The sequence below is a fragment of the Ceratotherium simum genome, chromosome 4 (assembly GCF_057802395.1).
Source record: "Ceratotherium simum simum isolate JZ-2026a chromosome 4, ASM5780239v1, whole genome shotgun sequence".
Lineage (NCBI taxonomy): Eukaryota > Metazoa > Chordata > Mammalia > Perissodactyla > Rhinocerotidae > Ceratotherium > Ceratotherium simum.
In genome coordinates, this window is record NC_141903.1 from 74,784,011 (window position 1) to 74,808,325 (window position 24,315).

At 37.7% G+C, this 24,315-nt stretch overlaps 1 protein-coding gene across 12 annotated transcripts in view; it reads left to right on the forward strand.

Annotated features, from left to right (window-relative positions):
* ARB2A (ARB2 cotranscriptional regulator A) overlaps positions 1-24,315 on the forward strand; it is a 414,663-nt gene that overhangs the window by 50,222 nt on the left and 340,126 nt on the right. The gene's annotated exons all lie outside the window — the stretch shown is intronic.

Consider the following 24,315-nt stretch of genomic DNA (forward strand, 5'->3'; position numbering starts at 1 on the left):
GTTAACTGTGTGATATGATGGATATATTAATTATCTTGATCTTGATAATCTTTCTAGAATATGTATATCAAATCATCATTTTGTATACTTTAAATATTTACAATTATGTTTGTCAATTATTCCTCAATAAAGTTAAAAAAAGTGCTTATCTATATGAAGAGGATTGATATTTGGCTAATAAATTGGATCTAACCTGCTTACTGACTTGATAAAGGATTAAGCCTTGTGACCATTAGGTACTTCACATGATACCGGTGGTAGGAACCTTTGAAAATGTCATTTGTCATTCAGGTGAATGATTTGTTAAAGCTAAAGTTTTACTCATTCTCTGTCATATTAAGTATTTTTAATAAAATGCATAGGGATACATTTGTTTAGTGTGATAACTAGACAACTACTTTACTTCTCTAAGGAAAAGCTGAAATTTCTTTATTCCTTGTTGGCTCTTTAATAAAGTAGTCACAGTGAGTTACTTGGTTAAGAATAGCGTAAAGAGGGGCTGGCCCCGTGGCATAGCAGTTAAGTGCGTGCACTCCGCTGCTGGTGGCCTGGGTTCAGATCCCGGGCGCGCACCGATGTACCGCTTGTCAGGCCATGCTGTGGCGGCATCCCATATAAAGTGGAGGAAGATGGGCACAGATGTTAGCCCAGGGCCAGTCTTCCTCAGCAAAAAGAGGAGGATTGGCATGGATGTTAGCTCAAGGCTGATCTTCTTCACACACACACAAAAAAGAATAGCATAAAGAATATATGAAACTTAGTTTATGTTGGCTGGGAGACAGTTCTCCATGGATCTCTTGCATTTCTGCATGTCTCTGAGAAAAGGCATTGACTGCTTTGTTCTGGACTATCTTTTTGAGAACGTTTGTGTAAGAAACAACCTTGGAAGATAGAGATTGTGTCTTCCTCCAAGGCAGAGGGCAGATTTGTTTGCTGTCCAAGCTACTAAAGATAACGTTCCTCCCTTCCTCTATTGGTGGCAATATGTGGGCAGATTTGCTAGCAACCCTCTTATAAGATTGGGCTGTGTAAGCTTGTCATTCCTTAACTTTGATGTTGTCCCACTGTGTGCTCAGCCTCTACTCTTGGCCTATCCATATGGCCTTTTTGGGATTTGAGGGGCAAGAGGAACAGATGAAAACATGAAGCTGATGCTGCCTGCTGTACCCTGAGTAACATCTGACCCTGGAGTCTAGTGTCTTCTGGCAGCATCCATGAAACTGTAGTAGGCTAACTTGTTACCTTGCAAGCAGGGTAAAATCTCAGGCCCTCCACAGTTCTTGACATTGTTCTCTAGCATTTATAGCTTAAGTATGTTTAATGCCCTGAATAATTTCTGCTGCACATAAAAAAAATTTGCCTATTTCCACTTGAATTAATTATATGCTGCAAACTGGTAATATTTTGATTATTGAATATCCATACCCTGTGGCCTAAGGACTGGGGTTGTTTATTTATTTATTTTGATGAGGAAGATTGACCCTGAGCTAACACCAGTTGCCAATCTTCCTCTCTTTGCTTGAGGAAGATCGTCCCTGAGCTAACATCTGTGCCAGTCTTCCTCTATTTTATATATGGGATGCCACCACAGCATAGCTTAATGAGTGGTGTAGGTCTGCACCTGGGATCTGAACCCACAAACCCTGGTCGCCAAAGCGGAGTGTGCCAGACTCAACCACTACACCACCAGGCCAGCCCTATTTGTTTTTTTTTTTTAATATGGGGCTTACATTTTACTCTTTTCCATAAGCCATGTACACTTGTTCACTTGGACATGTGTTGTTCTCCAAATGTACCCTGTCTTTTTTGGTATCTGCATCTTTTTTCACTCTCAACCTATATCCTCCAACATCATTTGTATCAAAATCTGGCCAGTGTGTCTTATTAGACAATCCCATGTGTAAGTGATTCCTTTCTCGAGACTACGGTCTCCTACCTAATTCTTTGGACATGGGGCGGGTAACAGATTTATTTTTGTTGGACTTTACTCCATGATAATCAAAATATTTTGAATTTTCAGTTTAATGATTATATATAGGGAGAGAAAATATTCTGCATATCTAGGTTCCCACCTCCTGTACCTGAATTCACATTTGTGTTTATAATCGGGTTGGCCCCAAGTGATCACCTAAAATCACGGAATTTCACTTTTAACGCAATGTTTCTCAAATTTAGATCAGTGGATCCCTGAGCTTCAAATACCAATCCCTTTTATTCCCCAATATATTGATCAAAAGTTAATGTAACTTCCTAACATAAAATTCAGCACAACAAAAGATCCAAGGGTGGAGAGGGAAAGTCTGGTTGTTATAGCATTTGTTCTATACCATCTTGCTTCTTATGTCTTATTTGAAATACTTGTTTTCACTGCTAATTTCACTGTTGAAGATTGGTTATTAATTGAATTTCATTTCCTACATCTTAGGAGTGAGATGTAGGAGTTCTAGGTATATACAAATAATAACACAATTTTCACTACAGTGAATTTATTTGGGGTTTATTGTAGTGAGATTTAACACTTACGTGGACCTGTCTTTTCATCCATATTTCTTAATTTCTATTCCTGAGCTATGCCTTCAAGTTAGATTTACCAACTTGCTATTCTCATTCACACCTTGTACTTTTATCTTACACTGTTTTCTCTCTTTGACGTGCCCTTCCTCCCTTGTTCACGATACCCCTATCTCCACCTGCCTTCAGGTTTTGACTCAAACGTCTCCTCCTTTAGGGAACTTTTCCTCACCTCCTTTGCTACGGTCTTTCTTTCTCTCTTCTCGATTTCCTTTTTCCCCATTCTCCTTTTCTTCCTATCTTGTCTTCTTCCAAAAATGATTTAAAGTGACTTTAAAGATGAATGTCATTTGCAAGATTAAAAATTAAATTAAAAATAAAATAGAATAAAAAAATAATGTTACTAAAGTAAACTAAAGGCGTGAGTTTGCTTTATTTCTCTTAAGGTACTTCACTCTGTTTTGCAGTATTTTTTTATGCATGTCTCTAAGCAATTTGGGGAAACTTTCTGTGTCCTCTGATATTTGTTGGTAATAAATGAGTATGGTACAAATATATAAACTGTTTTGTGTAAATTCTGGATCTGTGCACTTTAGAGAATTTCTTTCTTTCTTTTTTTTTTTGTGAGGAAGATCAGCCCTGAGCTAACGTCCATGCTAATCCTCCTCTTTTTGCTGAGGAAGACCGGCTCTGAGCTAACATCTATTGCCAATCCTCCTCCTTTTTTTTTTTCCCCAAAGCCCCAGTAGATAGTTGTATGTCATAGTTGCACATCCTTCTAGTTGCTGTATGCGGGACGTGGCCTCAGCATGGCTGGAGAAGCGGTGCGTGGGTGTGCCCCAGGGATCTGAACCCCGGGCCGCCAGTAGTGGAGTGCGCACACTTAACCGCTAAGCCACGGGGCAGGCCCTAGAGAATTTCTTAATGTTAGGAATTTAAACATAAGGACATGTATTCTCTTGTAAAGGAAAATGGTATGTTAATGATAGTTTTCCTATTTGTAAATCTAAACAATTTTTAATTATTTTATTCTGCTTTTAATTTACGTTCTAGAAGTTTCAGACTATTAAAGCTTTGCTGATTAAAATTATTTGATAAAAAATAGACTGTATTTGTGGCATATTCCATTGGAAAATTTTTAACCTTTGTTGGCAACTCTAGATTTATGTCACTATAATTTAGAAAATGTAAGTTCTTATATAACTGTCTACAGTTCCTAGAAAACAAATAAACCTTTGTATTTAAATTCTGAAAGTAATTTAGTACTTCATGTTACCAATAAGATCCCTAGTTCCATTAAGCAAGAACCTGTAGAAAGCGTCTCACCACGTCCCGGACATAGAAGCACTGAGAAACCTCTTTTCTCCTCATTGGTGGATAGGGGGAAATTCAGAAGACAGTGCAAATTTGAGTTTGTTGCCTGGGAGCCTGCCTTAATAAACAGCTTTTGATATGCTTAAGATTGAAGTTTTAAGGAAACAGATTTTGACTTCAGCTAGCAATCTAAACCAAAACCCATTCTGTTTTTTTAGTGTATTCCTACTAAATATTGAGTTTTGTCTTCAGCTGAGAGCACTATATATGTTTCACAACTGCCGTTTTAGTTTATGTTTATTCCTCTCTTAAGGAGATTATTATAGCAGTCATTCAGCAGAAATTGTTTTTAAGACTTGCTCCTGAAATGCTCTATCATTTCTGTGTAAATTAAACTTATTGTGTAAGTAAAATAAACTGAGATGTCAGTTTGTTTTTAGAATGCAGTGCCGTAACTATGCAAAAGAATACATTCACAGAGTTACATTTTTATAGTCAAACAAATGCTTTTGCTAATATGTATATATATATTTTTTTACTGTCTACCTATAGCTTGATAAAAACAAGTAGCTTGATGAAAACATATAGCCTTTAATGTTTGGATAATTTCTCTAAATTCAGAAAAATACTGTCAGTTTAAGGACTTAGGTGGGAGAGTGTTGTGAAAGGATAATTTTCGAAATAGAAGTCTCCAGTGTATATATATTGGAGTTGAATGCTGGGGAATGATGTTTCTGGTAGACTCGATCAAAAAGCCTGGAAAGGCTATCATGTTAAATAGTAAATAGAATGGTAAAAACTCAGCATGTCACTTGTGAAATTTTCTCAGTGATCTCTTTCATGTCAGTACTGAATTACTATTAAATGGAGAATTTCTAATTCAGCATAAATTCTAATGAAAGAGAGATTTGATTTTCTTGCCTAATTTAGGTCTTGGCATTTCCTTTAATATTTATCTTGATTGCTTCTTTAAGAATTAATAAATTATCAATGTTCTTAATAAGAGCATAGCAGTGATTGGGTAGTCTTATAAGCTTGACTCTTTGTTCATGGATAGGATCATACTTACAAAAACAACTAGGGGCATAATTTTTTTTCCTGGACCTAAATTAGTAATATGTCTTGTAAAATAGTGGAAAATTACTGAAAAACATTATAATTAAAAAAATGGAATTTATTAAAGAATGTAGGCCAGAGGTGGTTTATAGGGTTTTTTTCAGTGGCCATTTCAGGTATGTGAAATGAGAGCAACTTAAAGTAAGGAACAACAATATAAATTATCATTATTTTAATATTCAAATATTTGAATATAATGTGATTATCTGTATATAATTAATACTTTCATATAAGTGAAATTCATGCCTCTTATACTGTCACAGAAACAAAGGGCTAGCCATTAGCAGATCTGGGTCCTAATTGTGGCTCAGTCACTATCTGTGTAACTTTAGAAAAATAATATTTCTGAGCCTCCATGGTAAAATAGGGATACAATTATCTGTACTGTTGTGAGGAATAAGTAAGATGCATACATATGATATTTTATATTCTTTAATGTGCCATTAAATATTAGGAGCATGGAATGAAAATAGAACTGCACTATTTAAGATTTCTAATTTACTTTTATTATTAATGTTATGAAGGTCTAATTTCTTGTTTTTCTCTTCCCTTTCTCTCTCTTTGTCTACTTATTATTACTCACATCGAATTTATCTTTCTATGGTAGAGACGAAGAAATGACTATTGGCCCAGAGTTGGTCAGCAATCTCTTTTGACTTCCATCTCTCTCTAACATCCATTCCTACAAGTGGGATGCTATATCTAGGATGATATTAATAATTAGATATCTTAGAATTAAAGAAATAGTCACCGAAATAATGAGAAAACCCAATTGAGAAAAACTGTAAGCCTCTTAAAAACAATATGGCATTGACATATGAACAGACACACAGACCAGTTGAACACAATACAAAGTCCAGAAACACATTGAACGTCCAAATACACATGGAAGTATAGTTTATGTTATGGTGCAATCTTAAATCACTGGGGGAAAAAGAACTTTAAGTAATTGATAGATAATCGTGGGCCGGCCCCGTGGCTTAGCGGTTAAGTGCGCGCGCTCCGCTGCTGGCGGCCCAGGTTCGGATCCCGGGTGCACACCGATGCACCGCTTCTCCGGCCATGCTGAGGCCTCGTCCCACATACAGCAACTAGAAGGCTGTGCAACTATGACATACAACTATCTACTGGGGCTTTGAGGAGGAGGGGGAAGATAATCGTGAAATAATATAAAATGTGACTATTCATCACACTGGATACCAGAATGAACTCCATATGGGTCAGAGATCTAAATACAAAAAATGAAATAAAACCTCTCAACCCAATTGTTTTGAAATACCAATCCAGGATCAATGATTGTAGTTTTGAAATACTACTTCCATTAAAGCAACCTGAGTTCTTTGGTGAAATGTTAGATTCCAGTCTGGGGCAAGAAACAAATGACATGAGCCTGGAATATCTTGTCGTATCAGACAGCAAGGAAGCTGCCAAAGGCTACTAGCTCTTCTAAAACTTAAAGAAAAAGACCAAAAAAACCCACACAAAAAACCCAACCATTGGGCAATAGGCATGAACAAGCAGTTTAGAGGGAAAATGCAAATAGCCTTTAAACATATGAAAAGTTGTTTAGCCTCACTCATAATAAGAGACATGTTAATGAAGACTATACTGAGATAACATTTCTCACCTGTCAGGTGGACAAAACTCTAAGCTTGACAGCACACTCAGTAGATGGGGCTGTAGAGAAAAAGGACCTCTCATATATGTTGCTGGTAGGAATGTAAAATATGATACTTTTAGAGGGGAAATTGCCAATATCTTACACAATTACAGATACATTCTCCTTTTTGTGTGAGCAGGGAGAGGAAAGAAATTCAGTATTTGTTGGTTTATTTTTGTGAAAAAAAATCTGGAAAGATAAACTCAAATTAATGTTTATCTATGGGGAATGTGGAGGAATGAAATGAAACGATGGCGTTGAGAAATCTCTAATACCTTTTTATATAGTTTTGATTTTTGAACCATATACACATTTTAATATTTTAGGGAAAAAAGCACACCATAAAATTGAAAAGAAGATGAAGCTAATGAGCATAAGTGTCTAGGTGGTAGCCTAACCAAACAGAAAAAAGAATTATTTCAGATGTCTTTTAGATACAGTACTTGGTACTTCCTTTGTTGGATTTTGTCCTAAGGATAAGAAGAATGGCCAATGAAATGTTAAAATTAACTCAGTGGTATTATTGTAAATAGTGATATTAGTATAATAATTTTGATACTATCTTATGAATATGGCATATTAAAGCAAATAAGTAAATATGTAAATGTAATTGTGCACTGTGATTTTCAGGATTCGAGAAAAGAGATACAAAATATAACATCAAAGCAGTTAGGAAGGCCCCTGTAGAGTAAAATTTAAGTTTTGGAATATCACTGCAAACACATTATGTTTTAAAAGTATATTTCCTAGTTCTACCCACTGAAAAGGACTGGAAGTAGTGATTCCCTAGTAGGAATGAGTATACTTAGTGGTAAAACCTTGGTTTCTAAATGCATTACCTAGTAAAAGGAGCCAGGACTCCTTGGAGAAAAGGCTTATTCCAGATCTGGAAATGGGAAAATATAAAATGAGCTGTGGACATCATGTTTTGCTGGAAAGCAAACACTTAGCATAATGGAAGTATGTGAAAAGGACAGAGGAACCAACTTGAAGGGGCTTCCTTTGGCCAGAATTGGGACAATTTGAGGATAAAACAGAATAAGGATTCTATTGATTGTAAAACATTTAATAAAAAGTCATGATTCCATAATATTTTTAAAAAATATAGTTAGTTTGCCATGAAAGATGAAAATTATCTGAAAATTGATGATCAAAGGGAAAGAATTATATAGCTAGCCTTTTTATGAGGAACTGTTGTTATTTGTAGGTGAGGAAGGAAAGCTTTTCTTTACCAAAGAATACTGGCTAGTAAAATTAAAAAATAGGATAGAATTAGAAAATCACCATTTTGCCGCCTGTGGTAGGCATAATTCTAAAGATATTCCCCCAAGATTCTCATTTCCTGCTTATTCTATCAAACGCTAATTTGGTACTACTGTGAAGGGACTTTGTGGATGTAGTTAAGGTTACTAGTCAATTGACCTTAAGGTAGGGAGATTATCCTGGATTATCTGGATGGACCCAGTGCAATCACATGAGCCATTAAACGGAGAAGAGAAAGGCAGAAGAATCAGTGACAGAAATTCCACCAAGGAAGAGGAAGGAAGAGAGATTCCAAACATGAGAAGGATTCAACACATCATTGCTCTCTCAGAGATATAGGAACCAAGTGCAAGGATCAGAGAGAGGCCTGTAGCAGCTAAGGGTCCCCAAACTAACAGCCAGCAAGGAAACAGGATCTCAGTCCTACAGCCTCAGTGAACTGCATTTTGCCAACAACCTGAGTGAGCTTGGAAGCAGACTCTCTCCAGAACCTCTTGATAAGAGCCCAGCTGGCTGACGCTTTGATTTTGGCCTTGTGAAACCTGGAGCAGAGAAACCAGTAGAACCAATCCAGATTTGTGATGTACAAATTGTGAGATGCTAAATTGTGTTGTTTAATGTTGTTAAGTTTGTGGTAAATTGTTATATTAGTACTAGAAAATGAACACACAACTCCTCCATAAAATAATTGATTCAGATAAGGATCATGAATGGATGCTAATTTTGTTAGGTGAAAGGATGTGAGGGAATATTTGCATAGTACCAAAGTATCACCTCACAGATTTCTTACAATTATAAAGGGAAAAATACGTACCTTAAAATCAAGATGTAGCTGTCAGCACTTTACTTAAGTGAACAAAGTTAGTATCACTAGTAATAGAACAACATGACATTATGTGCTTCCGATGTGATGTGGTTGGAAGTCCACCACAATAACTGTGATTATTCTTCTTATATATGTTGAATCTGACTCTAATCACACCTTTAAATGTATCTTCCAATTTTCATGCCATACAGGAATAGAGGGAAAAGTAAATGACACCACAAGGACAAAATCAGACAAATCCAGAGTATGGGACATGTAAAAGACAGTTGGCTTGGTCTCATCAAGCAGTGAATATCATTAAAAAGATTTATGTGTTGGAGGTGGAGGAGACTATTGTATATGAAAATAAACAAGGAGACATAGCAACCAAATTCAATGTGTGAACATTGATGGAATTTTGGTTCAAAAAATAATAATATAAAACAAAAAAAAACCCTACACACTTTTTAGGGGCAATTGAGGAAGAATTGTTAATTTTTTTAGATGTGATAATGGTATTATGGTTATGTAGGAAAATTTCCTTATGTGAAATATTTGGGGAGAAAGTCATGATGCCTGCAAGTTATTTTTAAGCGCCTTCTAAGAAAGAGAGGAAAAAACCCACAGAAATAAAAAGAAAGCAGATATGGCAAAATGCTGTTAACAGTTGTTCAAAGTGGTAGATGTAAAGGTGTTTATTATACTACTTTTCGGCTTTTCTGTATGTTTGAAAAGTTTCACAATTACATACTGGGGAAAAAAGACGACAATGATAAGAAACTTGAAGGAGCTTCTTGTATGTGAGTGGGCTTGTTCACTTTATTGTTCTTGGACAGTACTATTTTCTTTGAGACCTTTCAAATACTAGAATTTGGAGTACTTTTCTCTGGAGTAATGAGATCCATTCTAGCACTTGAGTTGTCTCCAAAAAGTTTGTTCCATTTCTTTCGAGATACCTTACTTTGTATTTTGCCTGGGCCATAAATGCCTTTGGAGTCACAGAGGGAATGAACTAGGTTGGTCAGTGTTGTGAAGGTCTTCTATGAGTCTCTTATATTCCTGTATGTCTTATTGGATATACCAAGAATGCACAGCTCTGTCTGCTTTTTACCTGGGCCATTTCTCCAAAGTTGTGTTTGTAGCAAGCAGTCTTGAAGGATGAGGTATTGTCTATCTCTGGGACAAAGAACAGGCTTGCTTACAGCTTGCTATAAAATGGTAGGCTCCCCAATCTTGGTGTTCTTCAGCTTCGACCCCAACCACTATGTGCGCAGCATTCATCTAGGCTCATATCACATTACCCCCCAGGGCCTTGGGGTCCAGGGAATCAAAGCAAACATGCTGATGCTGTGCCATGATTAATAAAGTTCTTTGTCTCTGACCCAGAAGTTTTCTGTCTGCTGTCAGCATCTACAAAACAGTAACAGGCTAACTGATGTGTTTGTAACTAGGGCAAAACGAAATCTCAGACCAGTCAGTGACGATTGAGTCTTCAGTAAATAGATCTTCAGTAATCCCTTTGTTTTCAGTCTGACTTCTCAATTCCGCTCTTCACTGGACCTGCATTTTCCAAGTCTGAGGCCCTTGGGGTTTTGCTGGGCCAATAACCTGCTTTCCCAGTTTAAATGGGTGGTACCACCATTCATCCAATTATGTAATTCAGAAACTTCATAGTCTTTTGACTCTTCATATTTAACTTGTAACCGGGTCTTGTTATTTTCCCTTGTTAGCATCACATCTTTCTCCATCTCCACTGCTATTAGTTTAGCTTAGGTCTGTATCATCTCTTAACTAGATTACTTCAATTCAGCTGCAGATTGACTTGTGTCTTCTGTCAGGATTCATATGTTGAAGCCCTAACCCCTAATGCTATTGTATTTGGAGATAGGGCTTTTAGGAAATAATCTAAAGTGAAATGAGGTCATAAGGGTGTGGTTCTAATCTGATAGGATTGGTGGTTTTATAAGAAGAGCAAGAGAGAGATCTGTGTGTGTGTGTGTGTGTGTGTGTGTGTGTATACAGGTGCACACACTGAGGAAAGGCCATGTGAGGACCTAGCAAGAAGGTGGCTGTCTGCAAGCCGGGAAGATAGCTCTCACCAGAAACCTAATTGGCCAACACCTTGATCTGGTACTTCCCAGCCTCCAAAAATGTGAGAAATAAATTTCTGTTGTTTAAGCTACCCCAGTCTGTGGTACTTTGTTACCGCAGTCCAATCAGACTAAGACATTGACCTCTAATGTGGTCCATCCATGCTTGCTCCTCTCCCACCGTTTCCATCTTTTGAACCTGTTCTCAACACTGCTACCAGAGGTAGCTTTTAAAGCTGCAACTGTGATCGTTTGCCTGTTTTTAGAACCTTTATATGTTTTCCTACAAAATGAAATTCAAACTGCTTGCCTTGTCATACCAGACCTTTCATGAGTTAGCTCTTTTATATTTTTCTGGCTTTATCACTTGCCTTCTTTCTTGCCCCAGTCCCTACTCACCCTATGCTTGAGCTGTATAAACCGACTTGCGATTTTCTAGTGTGCTGTGCTGTTTTACATCTCTGGGCCTCTCCTCATGCAAGGAGCATTGGTGCCAGGGATCCTGCTCCACCAGACCCCCTTCCATCTGCTTGCAGAATATTTATTCATCTTGCAAGCTTAGATCAACCTTTAATAAAGCTTTCTCTGATCCGCAGAGGATATAATGGACCTCTCTCTTCTCTGTCTCATATGTGCTTTTAAAATAATTCTATTATAACATGTATAATGTTTTATTTCCCTTAGTGTTTAGTATATTTTTCTCCCTTTACTAGATGTTTTGGGGGCTAACCTAAGGCTAAATGGATAGTGCATTAGTCAGGGTTCTCCAGAGAAACAGAACCAATAGGTTGTATGTATAGAGAGAAATACATTTGTTTTAAGCAATTGGTTCGTGTGATTGTGGGCTGGGTAAGTCCAAAAGCTGATGTGGAGGCCAGCAGGCTGGAGAACCAGGGATGAGTTCATGTTGCACTTTGAGTCCAAAAACAGTCTGCAGGCATAATTCCTTCTTGTTTGGGAGAGGTCAACCTTTGTTCTGATAAGCCCTTCAACTGATTGGATGAAGCCCACCTGCATTATGGAAGGCAATCTGCTTTACTCAAAGTCCACTTATTTAAATGTAAGTCTCATTCAAAAACACCCTCACAGAAACAGCCAGAATAATGTTGACCACGTGTCTGAGCACCATGGCCCAGCCAAGTTGACATAAAATTAACCATCACAGATAGTGATCACACCTAGATGTAGTTTAGTCTGAATATGCTATAAGATCTCACGGAGCCTTCCTCAGGCTCAGGGTGGAGTCATTCCCTGTGGGGATTCAAGTCCACCATGTGATGCCTGCTGCTTTATTCCTGTCAGAAACCCACCATTTCTTTCTATCTTGTTTAATAGCTTTCCACCCACAGAAACAAGGATGAGGTGTATCTGTACACAGCACACTGGCATGACAGGCATGCAGCAGCTCTATTTTGTCCATTATAGCCAGGAACCTTTCTAAGCATTCAGTCATTCAGTTACACAGTCATCAGTCTGCTAGGAATTATATATTGCATGATTTAATGACCCAGCAGGAAGCAGTTCCTGGAAATTCCTTCCCAGATGATATCCTTTGTAATAGATGTAACCTGAAAAATAAGAACCAGAAGATACTGGTATATTACTAGAGTACCATTCATTCATCAACAGTTTGTCCTATTCATCATCATAGTGAATGACCAAAATGTCTCCAATTTGATGCTACTGACAGGTTAGACCTTGTCAGGTTCCAAAGCAGTGGCAGTCTTGGCAAACATAGCTTCACCCCTTTGGACACCTGGTATAATTGTTCTATTATTCTCTTTCTCTGAGCTTATCTCAAGGCATCAATGTGGTGTTGGATTTCCCTCATTGCATGTCTATTTATTCATTCATTTACCTTTAGCTACTATTGCTCCTTATTTCTATTACTTATTGATTTTAACCCAAACCATTCCAGTTTTGGAAGGGACCTCAGTTTCATCTACAGTGCTAGCCCAGTTTTCCAACAGCAATATGAGTATAGTAAGTACTTCCCCTTCAGTACATTCCTATTCATAGATGGTAGGGTGACACAGATATAGAACTAGTGGGCTATTTTGGCCACTAGACAATACTGCTGCAGTTACTGTCAGTCTTAATTTTGCCAGATGGAGTGAAGGCATAATCCATCTCATTAGGCCCTTAGGTATTCTGGCATAAAGGTTTAAACCTATAATTGTAGTTTCTTGCTTTGGGATTATCCCTGATTCCAGCACCTATAGTTGAAGTCCTGGTCCTGGAACTACTTCATAAAGTAGGGAACAATGTTTAGGTGATGTGGGGAAGAATTGTGTAGTCATACTAGCATCCTCCCTAACCCCATCTTCCTCAGATCCCTCACAGAAGCAGAGGAATCTGTCTTGTGGGGAGCCTCCTTTGGTCCCCTTCATGTTGAGCATGAGCACACAATTCTGAAGGTCTATAAACCAGCCCTTCTTGCCTTTATTTCCACCCATTTTTTATCACAAATGTACTATTGCCTGTTCTGGTTTTTTATAAACCACTACTCTGAGGATGATGAACAATGTGTTATGTCTATTTGATGTGTTGTGTCTTCACCCATTGTTGGAGACTGTGTACCATAAAATGCAGTTTTTGACCTGAAGGAATATAACTTGGCTTTCCAAATCGGTACAGTATTTTTTGCTTCAGTCCTTTTACTGTGTTTTGAGTATTTGCATCTACCACCAGGTATGCAAAGCCCAGTCCAGAGTGTCTATACCTGTCACACTCCTTATAGGCTTCTGCAGCTGCAAGCAGCGGTCCGGTGTAGTTCACTTGCCAGCTGTGTGTGGGGCCTTCCCTGTAGGAAATCTGCCTCATAGCTGTTTGCAGTCTGTCTTTCTCATCGGTGGGTAGGACAATCCTTCTTGGCATTTTGTGCCTCAGAGGGTGCAAGAGGAGTAAGCTGATGGTCAGCCACTGTGGCATGGCTGCAGCTTATCCATACATTTTATGAACCAAAGTGGCAACCTCGAGTGAGCATACCAAGGTATCTACTTGTTGATTCCTGTCACCTTCTGATTCTGATTCTTTTGATGAGTGTCAACATGTTCTACTTTAATGAGTCCCTTAAATTCCCATAGGGTCATGCCCCTTACTCATGGGTAGCATTCATGGGCTTTGGCCATAGGCTCTAGTCTGCATTTCTGTATTACCTTAGTAGTCAACTTTTCCATTGTCCATCTGCCTTACTTTATGACCAAGCCATTCACTACCACCTGTGAGTCAGAATACACACAAACTTCAGGGTTCTTCTTGTTGTCTAATTCTTCTGTTACTGAAGGGACAAAAGCATGCAATTCAGCCCGCTGAGTGGATTTATTCTTATCTTCTTCAGAGCTTTTTCCATCAGTTGGTCACAGTGTGGCAGCTTTCCAAGCAGGATACTGTCCATCACCTTGGAACTGCTGTCTGTAAACCAGGCAGCTTTTTGTTTGTCAACTAGGGGCTATTAATAGGACCCTACCCACGTGGCACTAAGATCTGGTAGTTCTGCAAGTGGCTCCAAAGTTGGTCCTAAGAGAAAAGAGGCTGTCTGCTTATGAATATGACGAATACCTCCTTATTTTTTTCCGGTATATGTTCCTGTATAAACCATTTCCACTTTATTATGGAAATTTTCTTGGCACTGCCTTCCTTATTAGAACATTTCTCTGACATTATATATAAAAAATTATGGGTATCTTAGATCTCAAGATTATTTCCTTCAGTTGTGGAGGCAGTTTCAATTAATAACCAATAACAAGCCAATGTCTTTCAAACAGCATGTACTGTATTGATGCATCTGGACATTTTCTTATCTAAAACTCCAGCAGTCACTGCTGGGCAGCACTCATGAGGTTTTGCCGTAAGTTCCAGTCTGGATGAGTTAAGAGTTGCAAACACTTCCAAAATTATATCTAAGCATGGATGATAAGACCCCAAATGTATTGACTGGGCTGCTATGGCCTTTCGTAATTCAGACATAGCTTCCTGTTGTTCAGGCATCAATTTAAATATGGCCTTCTTTCAGATAGCTTTATGGATAGGAGCTAGCAATATTCCCAGATGTAGAATATGTGCCCTCTGATCACAACAAAATCCACCTAAGTATTGTGCTTCTTGTTTGGTTTCTGGGGTAGGCAATGACAGCTATTTATTCTTAGTTGCCTGGGGATGTCATCTGTAGCTCCTGTCTAATTTATTCTTCAAAACCTTAACATTTGAGCAGGCCCTTGGATCTTTGCTGAATTTACCAATCAAACCATTAACCAAATAATGACAGTAAACTGGTGAATTCAGATAGTCCCGTGGCAAAACAGCAAATGTAAATTGGGATCCTTCTCACATGAAGGCAAGTGGTGGTTGACTCTTTTCTGATAGATATCAAGAAAAAGGCACTTGCAAGATCAAAAAAATAATGCCTTTCTTTAGATAATAGTGAAAGACTACTGCCCTGTTTTTGACTTGTAGAAAGGGAGGACGATAGAGAAATATGTAATTTTTTCTGATGAGCTTGGTTAACTGGGTAGAAGAACAAAAAAGATAAAGTGACAACTCTGATGTAAAAAGCTAGAACATTTAATAACTAATGTCAGATGGGAAGTAGTTATTTGTTTATTAACCAGTAAGGGTTTATTAACTAGTAAGACAGCAGTGTGAGTTGGTTAAAAATAAGTTGATTGTTTGTTCTGAGACTGAGCCTACATAGTGATTGGGAATAAGCAGTTACAGACACATACACGCACACGTATATATCTTTTAACAAAGACATGGACTCATCCAGTGAAAGATTTTCTAGGATTTTTTCAATCAATGTTTATAAACTTAATGAGAGAACAATTTTCAACTAAAGTTGGCAATTGGTACTTAGGTTAGATTTCCAAACGAGACTTGGCCTGAGCTGTGGTGGTGTTCTTGGTTAGCATTTGTAGCCCTGCGTGACAGGTGACTGTCACTTTTCAGCAACCATTTGTTAAGAATCATGTTATTGCCTCCTGTCAGTAACCCATATGTGTATTGCGTAGAGCAACAGACTGGCGACACAAGGCCTCAACCTGCTGAAGTGGGTGTCCACTCCTCCACGCTCAGCTTTTATATAATGTGCTGAAGTTAAGTGTTTTATTAAAGTACAAGTAGGCTCAATTTGCGTACATTTTGTGATAAATTTTAAAGGAAAAGAATTCATTTTATATTACCTGACTACATAATTTTGTGCTTTTTTTTTTTTTTTTCCTACTTAGGCTATGATTTTGCCCTTATTATTAAAAGTTATCTCTGGAGCAGTTTTACATACAAAATGTCATCTATATGTAGATCTCTAGGACCTAACCTCTTTTATTGTTATTTTTGTTTTTTTTGGTGAGGAAGATTGGCCTTGAGCTAACATCTGTTGCCAATCTTCCTCTTTTTGCTTGAGGAAGATTGTCCCTGAGCTAACATCTGTGCCAGTCTTCCTCTATTTTGTATGTGGGACGCCACCACAGCATGGCTTGATGAGTGCTGTGTAGGTCCGCACCCGGGATCTGAACCCGTGAACCCCGGGCCAGCAAAGTGGAGCACATGAACTTAACCACAACACCACTGGGATGGCCCCCCTAACCTCTTTTATAAGTAGGCAGTTACCTGTATTAAATGTGGACTGTAAGTCAATGTCCATCTCTCGTCCACTCTGACCCTTTACACCTAGTAAGTTGTTTCATCTGAGTGTGATGGTACAGGCTGTGTATGTTAGCTACTGGAAGCAGGATTGAGGAGGAGGTATGCTTGCATAAACTTTGTGATTGTTAATATGTTTGATATTCTTTTCTTAATTGCTACAGCGTTACCCAATTAATCATAATGACATCATAGGTTTTAAAATAATATGTAATGTGCATGTAAATAATTCTGCGGGAAATACCAAAAAATAAGTTTGCCTACCTTCTCTTTTCTCCTTTCTATTTTCACATGTGCAGATATGCTGTGACCCATCTTCTCCCAATTGTCTGCTCCACTTCATCTTTCATCTCACTTTCTCGACTGCCTTTTTCCAGTCAGCATTTAAACATCCATAAGTCTCTCCCATCTTAATGATTTTTAGTCCTGGTTTTGTTTACTCACTTAGTAACATTTGATGTTGTGACTTTCTTTTCAAAATATTGTCTTAACTGTGCTCTTATGTTGCGATACTCTCTGGTTTTCTTCTTACCTATGTGAACACTCATTCTTCATCTCCTTTGCAACTTCTTTTATTTTTATCAACCCCTCAGTGTTAGGTTTGTCAGGGCTCAGTTTCCAGTCTTCTGTTTTTTTCTGTTCATTCTCCCTCAACGAATGAATCTACTCCCATAGTTTCTAACACCATCTCTGTGCTATTTGACTCTAAATCCAAATCTACATCCTTATCTCCCTGTGCTGTGGACTGGACATCTTCACTTAGGTATTTCATTAAGCACCTGACACTCTGCATGTGCAAAACTGAACTGATCATCTTTCCACTCTTCAGGAACCATGTTCCTCTGTATCACTAATCTATCTAGTCACCCAGACCAGCTACCTAGGAGTTAAGCTTGAGTTCCTCCTCTCCCTCAATTTGTATAGCTCGCCACTCTTACTAGTTTCCTACTGACTGTTCCTGTAATCCTCTCCATCCATGTTGATTCCACCTTAGTCCAGTCTCCTTTTCTTTGTTTGTTCATTTATTCATTCATTTAGTTAATCATTAATTTAACACATATTTGTTGACTGCCTATTATGTGCCAAGCAGTGTCCTAGGTGCTGAGATCACACAATTAAGAAAACAGATAAATATCCCTGCCCTCATGGAGATCACATTCTTATGGGGAAGGAGGAGACCATAATAAACAAAAAAATAAGTAAAATATGGAGTATTTAGATGGTGATAGTGCTTTGGAAAAAATTTAAAGCCATGGGTCAGGATGAGTTGAACAATGGAAAGAGTATATAAAGAGAAAAAATCCAAGCACTGGGCCCAGGAGCAGTTCAGCATTAAGAAATTGAGGAGATGAGCAATCAGCAGTGGAAACTAAAAAGAACAGGCCATTGAGGCCGGAGGAAAACCACAAGACTGTGATGTCCTTAAAGCCATGTGAAGAATACATTTCAAGGAGAAGGAATGGTGATTTCTGTAGATTCAGTCACATGGAGATCAGTGAAGGCACTCTGGTTGGAGTTCTCCTGCTCATCCCCCTGGCTAAGTGTAATTCTTGCCAGCTCCACTCTGAAGCCAAAATGTTATTCCAAAGTTACAAACTTTATTATCTTCTATATATGAATGATTTTAGGATGAAAGTAAAACTACTTCATTTGGCCTACAAGGCCTGAGCTGACCTGTGTAGCTTCGTTTTTTCTCTGTCGTACTCTATACTCAAGCCATTATGAACTTCGTGAGTTATTTGAAGTTAGTTTTCTCACAGCCTTAACATGACCTGTCTTCTTTGCATAAAACACTTCTTCCCTCCTTCATCTATCTAACTGCTACTTATCCTTCAGGTAATAACTTCAGTGTCACTTCTTTAGTGAGATCTTCTCTGATCCAGGATTAGGTTAGATTCTCAAAGATTCCAATATTTACTGTCATAACTCATATAACCCTTTTTTTCCCTTGAGTTTAATGTCTCTCTCTTAGATACTTCTTTCTCTCTAAACTGTAAGCTAAGTGTGGTCAGAGGCTCTTTTTATTTGGTTTACAACATCATTCCTGGTACCCAGCACAGAGCCTGGTACAGAACTGGCACTCTATAATATTTTTTGATTGAATATTGAATAAAATGACCATATGATATTTCTGTTCAGTGCATTATGGGATTTGAGGCATTTTTCCTGTTATGACTTCAGATATGTATATTTTTATGTAAAATGAGAGCGTTTGGCGTTACAGTAGCAGTAAATCCACTTTTTAAAAGTCTGTATTTGGTATAAAAATCTTACAGGGAAAAATATCCACAAAATCCAAAGAATGTGAGATTGAGAGGTAAGGTTTAATGTATTTCTACATTTATATAGACTGGAAAAGAGAAGACTCCAGAGAACTAGATCCCTTCAAGGTAGCACTATAAATGAAGGAAGGGAATTATTTTATTCTCTGAAGATTGTGGGAAAGCAGTGGTTGCCTGAAGCTAAGGGAATAAAAGTTTAAGGTGAAGATTCATAGAAAAAAAGTTCTCTGCTATACACTGAGAGAACCGATGGACAATGGAACAGCCTTAGAAGCACTCAGAGCAGTGAATTTTGAAGGTACCGTATTCAAGAAATAATTAGCTGTAGCCTTAAGGAAGTACTGCTTTCTTTTGTGATATTCTGAAGAACTGATCATACTTCATTTACTTTATATTCAGAAATTATCCTATGCTGCATGGCTTTTAAAGTTTCCTGTACAGATTTCAGATATGACTAAATAGAACAAGAGAAAGGTAAATGACTTGCCTAAGAACTTTTATTGCATTATTATTTGATCCAATATTCATAGTTCTTACTGCTTTCTACTGTATCATACGTTGGAAACTTTGATCCAACAGTATATTCATGAGGAATTTCTTAGTATCTTAGACCTAGTATTATAGTAATATAGTACATAATTTTTATTTTTATATAGTTAGATTTTATTTTTAAAAGTATTTAGGCCAAACTGTTCTTTATAATGCTCTAAATCAGTATTTTGAACATGGTAAATTCTTTCTATGAAGTAAGTTGAGCATTTAGGAAGGTCATCACTTTTTTTCTCTCCGAAGTGATTTTTAATAAATTAGTTCTGTAGTTTATTAAAGGATAATTTAGGGATTGTGGTATTTACAATCCAATTTAAGATACTGATTTTTAAGAGTTCTCCAAGAAAACCTAGCTGATTTGCCATTTTAAAGTTGTATAGATAATATGCTACATTTCTTATTTGGAACTAACTGATTTATTAGTACAGATTTCTACACTGACATACTCTCTGCTATGTTAGGTTGTTTGTCATACTGTGAACATTGCATATTGTTGTCTGAGACATCATCTGTGCCATCCTTTTCACCTGGTCTGCTCCTCTTCCTGTCACACAAACCGCACCCTTTTCTTCTTCAAAATCCCTGTTAGAACCTCTATTTTTTAGTTTCACATGATTACTTTTTTTTTTTTGAGGAAGATTAGACCTGAGCTAACATGTGATGCCAGTCCTCCTCTTTTTGCTGAGAAAGATTGGCCTTGGGCTAACATCTGTGCCCATATTCCTCTACTTTATGTGGGACGCTGCCGCAGCATGACTTGACAAATGATGTGTCTGTGCGCGCCCAGGATCCGAACCTGCGAACCACCCCCGGGCCGCCAAAGCGGGGCGTGCACACATAACCGCTATGCCACTGGGCCGGCCCCTCACATGATTACTTTTATTGGGAAGGGTGGAGGGATTCCCTGGCATCATCTCCTTTTTGGGTTCTAGGCTAGTTCTGAGTAATTCCCTCTTTATATGAGACTTACTTTCTTTGGTCAACAGATTATTCTCTAAAGTATTTAATAAAAGCCTGTAGTCCTTAGATAGTAAATTATCTGGTACAACTTGATTGCATAGTAGAAGCTCTATTAACAAACTTCTAACTGGTTGCTTACTAACTTATTGAATGACTGATTCACATTGAATGTTGTGGCTAGCATAGGGCATTCTCTAATAGTCTATGTCTTTTCCTTTCCAGCTGAGTTTATTCCCAAACTTGTTTATTCCAGTTATCCTTTTTATTATAATTCTGTAAACCAATGAAAACTGAAAGGAAAGAAAAAGAATTGTTATTTTTATGAAAACAAAGTTGAGTAATTTGTAAAGATTAGATAAAGGCAAGTACTGAAAGAAATTGCTGTCAAATTAGATATGAGTGTAATAACTATAAGAGATTGTGTGTGTGTGTGTGTATGTGTAGGGGGTTATAAACTCTAAAGAAATTTTCACTCGTTACTTTGCAAGTGTTTCTTAAATGTTTTAAATGTGCTCAATCCACTTTAAAGAAAGTAAACTAGAAATCATAGATAATGCATAGTGGATACAATGGACGTAAGAAAGGCAAACATTTCATAATTCCAGGCAGTGGAATAATACTCAAAGGAAAGGCCTTGGTTCTATGACAGAAGATTGGTAAATAAATGAATGTTTATATTCCTAAAAGTGTATAAGACTTTCACTTCCAGCCAAAATACAGAAAAACAGGGAATGAATTTTCCCTCTGCTATAAATAAATAAAAAGAGGGAAAATATATGAAACAATAATTTTCTTTCATTGCACAACAGCTCATTGCCTGTAGAGAGGCTCCAGGCTATGGTACAGGGAGGAGAAACCCAAACATAGTCTGGAGGTGTCACTGAGTTGATGAGATAGAGTAAGGAGTTTGGGGAGGGCAAACTGGCTAGAATTTGCTGAAATTTGTGGGGCAGTATCTTGGAGAGGAGAGAGCTGCTCAGAAGCAAAAAGAGAAACCGCTCTGGAGCTCTGTAGTGGATTTTCCTTGAGTTTTTGGCTGAAAACTGATCAGTACATGCGTGTGAGTAATCTACTAAATCTAAAGTGCATGCTCTAGTGATCGAAAGACAGGGAATAAATCTCTGGAAAGGAGCAAGCAGAATAATCTCTGAAGCTTTCCTTGGGCCAGGAACAGTTTGTGTTTCCACCATCCAGAGCAAAATGATCTCCTAATACGTGGGACAATGGGTATTCCTCAGAATAGTATTGCTTTACTGCTAAAATCAAATAACTCTAGACTAAAGGCTATTTAGGAATCACTCCAATAAAGCTTAAAAACATCCTCACAAGGGCCAAACTGTATCGAAGTGACATAACTGCGTTCCACAATCCCACAATAAAGCCTCAGAATATTTAAGCCTCAGATACGATAAAGTCCAGCAGCCAACATAAAATTCACAGTGTTTGGTATCCAGTCAAAATTACCAGGCATGCACAAAAGTAGGAAGCTATGACCTGTAACCAGGATAAAAATGAATCAATAGAAACAAATCCAAAATGATATATAGGATAGAATTAGTAGATGAGAACATTAAAACAGTTATTTTAAATGTACTCCATAGTTCAAGAAGATAGAGAAATGCATGAGGATGATGAGGACGAAAATAGAAGATATAATAAAGATGCAAACTGAGCTTTTATTTTTATTTATTTTTTATTTATTTTGTGAGGAAGATCAGCCCTGCGCTACCATCTGCCAATCCTCCTCTTTTTTTTCTGAGGAAGACTGGCCCTGGGCTAACCTCCTTGCCCATCTTCCTCCACTTTTTATATGGGACGCCGCCACAGCATGGCTTGCTAAGCAGTGTGTCAGTACGCGGCCGGGATCCGAACTGGTGAACCCCGGGCCACCGCAGTGGAACGCGCACACGTAACCACTTGCACCACTGGGCTGGCCCTGCAAATTGAGCTTTTAGAGATGAAAAGAATAATATCTGATTTGAAAAATACACTGGATGGGATTAATAGCAGAATTGACCCTGCAGAAATAAAGATAAGTAAACTTAAAGCATAACAATGGAAACCACCCAAAATGAAACAGAAAAACGAAAAGACTGAAATTAAAAGAACAGAGCTGTGAGACAATATCGAGAGACCTTGGATATTTGTAATTGGAGTCCCAGAAGGAGAGGAAATGGGTAACAGAAAAAATATTTGAAGAAATAATAATAGAAAAATTTGCAGATTTGATGAATATAAACCCATAGACCTAAGAAGCACAATGAACCTCAAACAGAGGAAACGTGAAGAAAATCACACAGAAGTACAATGTAATAACATTTCTAAGAACTGGTGATAAAGAGAAATTCTTAAAAGCAGATAGAGGAAAAAAGACACCTTACATTTAAAGGAATAAAGATAACAGTGACAGCAGACTTCTCATCAGAAACAATGCAAGCCAGAAGATAGCGGAGTGACAACATAGCGGAGTGACAACATTAATGTTCTGAAAGAGGCAACCTTGAGTTCTATGACCAGCAAAAATATTGTTTGAAATTGAAGGCAAAATAAACTTTTCAGGCATATACAAGCTGAAATAATTCATCAACATCAGACAATTACTACATGAAATGTTAAAGGAAGTCCTTCTAGCAGAAGGAAAAATATCAGATGGAAATGTGGACTTACAACAAAAGAATGATGAGCATGGAAAATGTTAAATATGTGGGTAAATAAGTTTGTTTTTATATTTAAAAATCTCTTTAAAAGAGGGGCCGGCCCGGTGGCGCAAGCGGTTAAGTGCGCGCGCTCCGCCGTGGCGGCCTGGGGTTCGCCGGTTCGGATCCTGGGCGCGCACCGACGCACCGCTTGTCAAGCCATGCTGTGGCGGCGTCCCATATAAAGTAGAGGAAGATGGGCACGGATGTTAGCCCAGGGCCAGTCTTCCTCACCAAAAAAGAGGAGGATTGGCATTGGATGTTAGTTCAGGGCTGGTCCTCCTCACAAAAAAAAAAAAAAAAAATCTCTTTAAAAGATAATTGATACAATTAAAATGGACAAAAGGTCTGAATAAACATTTCTGAATAGAAGATATACAAACGGCCAATAAGCATATGAAAAGATGCTCAACATCATTAGTCATTAGGGAAATGCAAATCAAAACCATGAGATCTTACTTCACACCCACTAACATGGTTATAATAAAATAGAAAGATAATAACAGGTGTTGGTGAGGACGTTGGAGAAATCAGATCCCTTATACATTGTTGGTGGGGTTGTTAAATAGTGAAGCCACTTTGAAAAATAGTCTGGCAGTTCCTCAATATGACCATATGACCATCGAGTTACTATATGACCCAGAAATTCCAATCCTAAGTGTGTATTTAAGAGAATTGAAAACATGTGTCTACACAAAAACTTGTGTGCAAATATTCATAGTCTTATTCATAATAGCCAAAAATTGGTAATAACCTAAACGTCCAACTGATGAATGGATAAAAATTGATGAAGTGTGGTATATCCGTACAATGAAATACTTTTGGCAGTAAAAAGTAATCAAGTACTAATACTGCTAGAATATGGATGAACCTTGAGAATATTATGCAAGCAAAAGAAGCCAGTTACAAAAAAACCACAAACTGAGTGATTCCAATGTATGAAATGTCCAAAATAAGCAAATATATAGAAACATAAAGTAGATTAGTCATGATAGGCATTAGGTGCAGGGGAGAATGGGGAGTGACTGCTAATGGGTAGGTGTTTCTTTTGGGGATGATGGAAATATTCTAAACTTAGTGGGAATAGTTTCACAATTCTGTGAATATACTAAGAACTACTGAATTGTACAATTTATTTATTTATTTTTAATTTTTTGTTTATTGCAGTAGCATTGGTTTATAACATTGTATAAATTTCAGGTGTACGTCATTATACTTCTGTTTCTGCATAGATTACATCATGTTCACCACCCAAATACTAATTACAACCCATCATCACACACGTGCCGAATTATCCCTTTCACCCTTCTCCCTCTGGTAACCACCAATCCAGTCTCTGTCTCTATGTGTTTGTTTGTTGTTATTATTACCTACTACTAAATGAGGGAAATCAGGTAAATGAGGGAAATCATACGGTATTTGACCGTCT